The sequence below is a fragment of the Pholcus phalangioides genome, unplaced genomic scaffold, assembly GCF_987345545.1.
Source record: "Pholcus phalangioides strain wild (caught in Gottingen) unplaced genomic scaffold, Ppha-v1.0 ptg000007l_1, whole genome shotgun sequence".
Classification (NCBI taxonomy): domain Eukaryota; kingdom Metazoa; phylum Arthropoda; class Arachnida; order Araneae; family Pholcidae; genus Pholcus; species Pholcus phalangioides.
Window position 1 is genome coordinate 56,307,649 of NW_028301600.1, and position 5,656 is coordinate 56,313,304.

Here is a 5,656-nt window from a genome sequence, read left to right on the forward strand (position 1 = left end):
TTTTTCAACTTCCAATTAGAAAGTTGTTGTACTGTCTCTTCCGAGGCTAGCAAAAAGCATTCCACATTTCTAAGTGCAATATTCGTTGAGATATTTGAATTCGAAAATCGGAGAAAATGTGAGCAGGACAGCATAAATGAAGGAAAGAAACGTTACACGTTAGCTTACGCCACTCTTTTCCAACTTTACACCGATTTTTTAATTCAAATATCGCAGCGAATATTGTATGTACTTAGAAACATGGAATTTATTTTGTTGGCCTCGGGAGAGACGGCGCAACAGCTTTCTAATTGGAATTTGAGCACAGGGTGTCAGTATAAAAATTTAATTTTTTTTATTTTATGATACACTATGTTTCACTCTCGAAACTGGCACAGAGTGATTCCTAAACACTTTTTGAGCAGTTTTAACAAGATCAACTGCTTTAAATTAAATCATATATCTACGGCAAACGGTTGATGAAATAAAAGCCGAATTGGGCACCCTGTGTATCAAAATGAATAATACACCTCTCTGTGTGAACGAGAGGAATATTTTAAAACCTACTAAGATTTAAGTATGTTTTTGATCGTAATCGGTGTATTGTGAATATTTTCATCAAACGACTGATCAAAAGGAAAAACACTTGATTTTTTTTACTTTTCGTTATTTTCTTGTAAAATGAAATTTATGTTTGCTGAAGTTTTTAGAATTATGTATGGAGATGATCGTGACTCAAAACTTAGTGCCGTGAAGTTTTAAACCTGGCCGCGGCATAGTAGAAATCACTAAACCCCGTACTATATAAAATGCCATACCTTTTTTTAACCCTTACAGCGGCAATCCCGAGATATATCGTGAAACTTGATTAGCTTTTATTTCGGTCACACTGAAATATCTCGGGTTCTTAACACGTTTTCATTTCCAATGTGGCAGTTATAATGCTGATCAGGAAAATTTTAAAAACCGATTAAAGGGTTAATAAATTAGGCTTTTTTATTTTTATTTTCAGCAGGTTCAAAGTGAGGGTAAACAGAAAAGCGTTACAACATATTTGAGCTTATCAGTGCTAAAATAAGAGACTTTTAAGGAGGTGAAATATCTCGTCAATCCTACTGTGCGAGGGTTAAATCCGGAAAAATAAGTTTAAAAGTTTAAGATAATAGTTGGTGATGACACGTTGAAACAGATGACAATATCGAAAGAGTGAAAATTGAAGAAAACTAAATTTACCACTCGACATTTAGCAGATTCTATAGCAACTCCGAAAAGTAAAATTCAAAAACATTTTGTAAAACTATTCAGTGGAAATCTGTATGGATGGATTTCCAGAATGTGACACGCTTCTGAAATACTACTCCGAAAAGAACCCTTTTTTTTTTTGTTTTTGGTCACCAAAAATCAAATTCCATGAAATAGATTGGGATGTTTTATCACAACCACAATACTAAATAGCCATAGCACCATCAAATTTTCATAGTTTCACACCCTTCAAAATTTTTTAAGATGGAAGAAGCAATCACTAAACCAATGCTGTCAAAAACTGCATGGATCAGTTTTTTGACATCCAAACCAGTTAAATTCTTCACCGTTGGAATTTTGAAAATATTCGAAAATTATCCATATTCGAAAAAGTCCAAAAAGAAAAAAATTAACCATATTTCCACTAATAGAAGTAAAAAGTCTTGAATTTTTTTCCTTTTACTCAAAAACTTATAACAAAAAACGACATGAACAGTTGGGACGACTTAATGGTTCCGCATTTTTTAACTACATCAATTATATAAACAAAGTTTCAGCACGAGAGGAATTAGACACGTTACTGTAACATATGATGTTTACATCTAATGCTGGTTCTAGAATTTTTCTTTGATGAATTGAGGAAACAAAACCTAGATAGTAATAATAGGACCCTCTAAATAGATAAATACAGTATTTAATATTAATTAATATCAATTAAAGACAGAAAATTTCTCCCGAGTTAAAAATGATGGAATGATGAATTTACTATTTTCCAAGGTCGACATTGAACCGTATTGACGTCAATATCACCCAATAGTGGGAAAAACTTTAAAAACGTGTATACCAGTTCTGCTTTCGTGCATTTTTTTCCTCTTTCTCCCCAATAGTATTGTTATTTCATAAAAGATAGGTAATGAAAGCCTTCTAGAGCGAAAAAGGTTGTACAAACAATAAGGAAGAAAATATTTCATTGTTATCTATGACCATGACGACGTACATCGAATCCTCTCTAGGAGAATTGTTACAGATAAATTACATATAAAAGCATTTTCATGGGGATAATATACATTACCAGAGTGTCAGAGCGAAAAAGATAATTAATTCAGAAGTTGTAGGATATCTGTTGAGTTTTCTCTTGTGTCTAGAAGATTGAAGAAAAGCTGCAAAAATAACATTTTTCTTTCAGTATCAGAACACAAACAAATTAATATATAATGGACTTCAAGGAAAATTGAATTAACTAGTATTTATCGAAAACAAAACCAAAGAGTGTTGATATTTCTAGGTAAGTTTTATAAAAGAAAAATGGCGCAATGGATAAATAAACCTCAATATACTTCGCACGCTGCATTAATTCACCGCACATCTTTTTATGAATTTCGAGTATAATGCGTTGAATGAACTCTCAGATTAATTTAATCCGGACATTAGTCTATTCTCATGTGAATTTTCTTCCATTGTTTTCTCATTGTTTTGTTTCCTTTTTTCCCACACGGTACAAAGACTTCCGCTTTTTTCTTCCATCATTATTTTCAATTTTTGTCTCTACATAGAACACATTTTCTCACTTCAAACTGTTATTTATTTGTGAAAAAAATTCAAAATTTGTTCATCACAGAATGAAAAATTATTTTTTCGGCATAAATTTCTAATAATATTCTAGTATTCAGCAGGTCTTGGGAGGAGTCTAGAGAATACTGTCTTTGATTAAATATGTATTTGATTTGAGTCAGTTGTTGTCGAGTAGTCTGACTCACAAGGAAAGGGTCCCAAGGTGTCGTCCTCGAAGAAATTTAATACATTCATCTTACCTAGAAATACATAAAAACAAAGAAAATTAGCGGTGGAATGCAATTATTAAAACCGCAAAAATGATTAAAAATATAACAATTGGCTACTCATCGCCTCTTATGCTTCTTGGCCCGCCGCCGCGAGCGATATCTTTAAAATATTTTCTTTCCCCAGCTTCTCTGTGTGTGTGTGTGTGTTTAGAAACTCCAGTCAATTTTCCTTTTTTGTCTGTGTGCTACAGTTGATTTCGTGTTGTTTGAATGCCGTCACTCTAACACTCTAGGGTTGCGGGATTTTTGAAGTCATTCTTGGCCTGTATTGGCATTAAAAATATTAATACATATTTGCAAATTTTTTTTGACTGACGCATAATAATTCTGCCAGATTTTTTTTTAATATTTTTGTGCATATTTAAATGAGTTGAATCGGTGGGGTAATTTTTTTTCAAGACTTTTGAAGACGTCACTTCGAGACCCTTTCCTTGTCAGCGTTCCTCAACTTGGGATTATATGGCCCCCCTTGTGGCCGTGGGACATTCAACGCGGACCAGGACTGAATATCAAGTGAAAGGGAGCCTTGACAGGTGGTTAAAGGGCAACACAGAGCTATGAAAAAAAAAAATTCTCATGAATGTTTTTTAAAATTAAAATCAATTTTTTTCAACTTTAGAAAAAAAAATGTGAATCTGACATTCTATATCAAACTAGCAATAATACCTGACACTGCCCGGGTTTTTGTCATACACTGGAAGCATTAAAAAAGTGACAAACCATTGTTTGGGAACTAAGGTAACCAAAGTAGGCATTCCAAAAGTCATTGTTGCTGGACAGTTTTTAGACCCTATCGGGAATTTGCTCAACTCTGACGAACTTTTAAAATAGCCTATCGTTCAAGTTAGGGCCTGTTTTGTACATATACAAAATCTGGCATGAAATTCATGATTGGCATGAAATAGCAGATTTGTTTGGAGAACATACACACGCATATAAATTTTATATGCATAGATGTCGAGTTTTTCGTTTTACAGCGTCATCTGTGAGTGGAAAGTTTAAATTTTATTTTATTTATCAAAAAGAACTCTAGGCCACGATAAGTTATCTTAGTGGAAACCGCACCCTTTTGTGTCAATTGGTTGATTTGTTATTGATTTGATATTCGTTTTTGACTTGATATTTATTCTTTGGTAATGCGGTCTTTGCGTGACGTCATTTTGTACCCGATAGGATAATAAAATTCGAAGAAATCCTTGAACACACACACACACAAGAGAAGTAAAAACCAAATTTCCGTAGTTTTTTTACGATTGGCTGTTGTTCCGTATTTTATGGCAGAAATCAGTAGAAACTACAGAAATTCCATAGTAGTTGGCAAGTATGCCATAGTAGTTGGTAAGTATGCCATAGTGTGTGGGTATGAGAAGCGATATATCCGATATACATATCGTGGTGAGATCTGACACTACGATTTTCGAGAGTAGCTTGTGTCTGTAAATGTGTAAACTCATAGGCGTAAAGTTACTTAAGATATTCGGGGAAGGCCCCAAAGCAGAACGTTTTGCATTGTTCTGCAACGAGCCATAAGGCGGAGATTGACTTGGAAGTCTGGGGGGGGGGCAAGGCCATTATTGCTGGGGGGCACGATGATGATGATGTCAATTCATCTATACATATATACATTAGATCAGTCGACTCCACGTTTGACTCTGAGGGGGCAATGCCCCCCACCGCCCCCCCCGTATCTCCGCCCATGCAACGAGCCCTGGGCTAACTGGAAATGTTCTGCAGTGAAAATTAACATAATAGTGTTTTCTACATTTTTCTTGAAATTCTTACAGGTTGTTCTGCAGTAGAAACTGATTAAATTCCGTAGAGGAATGTGTACGAGGTGCATGTACGGTTGAGTAGTTGTAGTAGCACTGATTTCGACATATTCTGCTTTGGGGAGGTCCCTAAAAACGACAGCCACCCACCTAGAACCTCTGCAAAAGAGGAAGCTCTCTGAACTCTAGCCGAAAAAACCAGAGTGATCGAACGTATTTATATATAAAAAATATCATATATAAAAAAAATTCAGTATAATTCAGTATAAAGATTAATTCAATATGAAAAAAGGTCTCGATCTTAGAGAGTGATTCATCCATTAAGATTGGATGAAATCGTGGGCAATTATTCAGATAATAATTAAGAATAATTTGGGTTTTCAAAAAAATTAGACTCGAACGGGGAGGGTGGCAAAACCATAATTCCGCCTCCCTCTGCTCCTGTATCAGACGGGGGCCAAGAAAATATGGTCAAAGGGGCGATGTGTGAAAAAATGTTAAGAAACACTGGTCGAACTAGTGAAAGTTTTTGTGGTAGTTTTTTGGCCCATCCCAAGAACTAGCGATGTCGATCAAGAAACTCCGCGGAGATACTTCTCGTTATTTATAGTAGAATAATAAAAAAAAATAAATGAAGTAGAGCGGTCGTGTGTGTGGTGCTTGAGACATGCCAGAACTAAAAACCCACGTTTCAGTTGTTGGGTTTTTATTTTATTTTTTGGTATGTGCTCTTGTTTTCTCTGCTCTCACTTTTTGAGCGGAATGAGCGCCCTCTGATGGCGCAGAATTTAGTAGCCAAAGAGAGTTCAGCTGAAAAAAAAACAG

General features: G+C 35.0%; 1 long non-coding RNA gene across 1 annotated transcript in view; it reads right to left on the bottom strand.

Moving 5' to 3' along the window:
- Positions 1-2,958: 2,958 nt before the first annotated feature.
- LOC149085520 (uncharacterized) overlaps positions 2,959-5,656 on the bottom strand; it is a 47,653-nt gene continuing 44,955 nt past the window's right edge. Inside the window, exon 3 of the long non-coding RNA XR_016192858.1 lies at positions 2,959-3,032. This is a non-coding gene — a long non-coding RNA (uncharacterized LOC149085520). The remainder of the gene's footprint in view (positions 3,033-5,656) is intronic.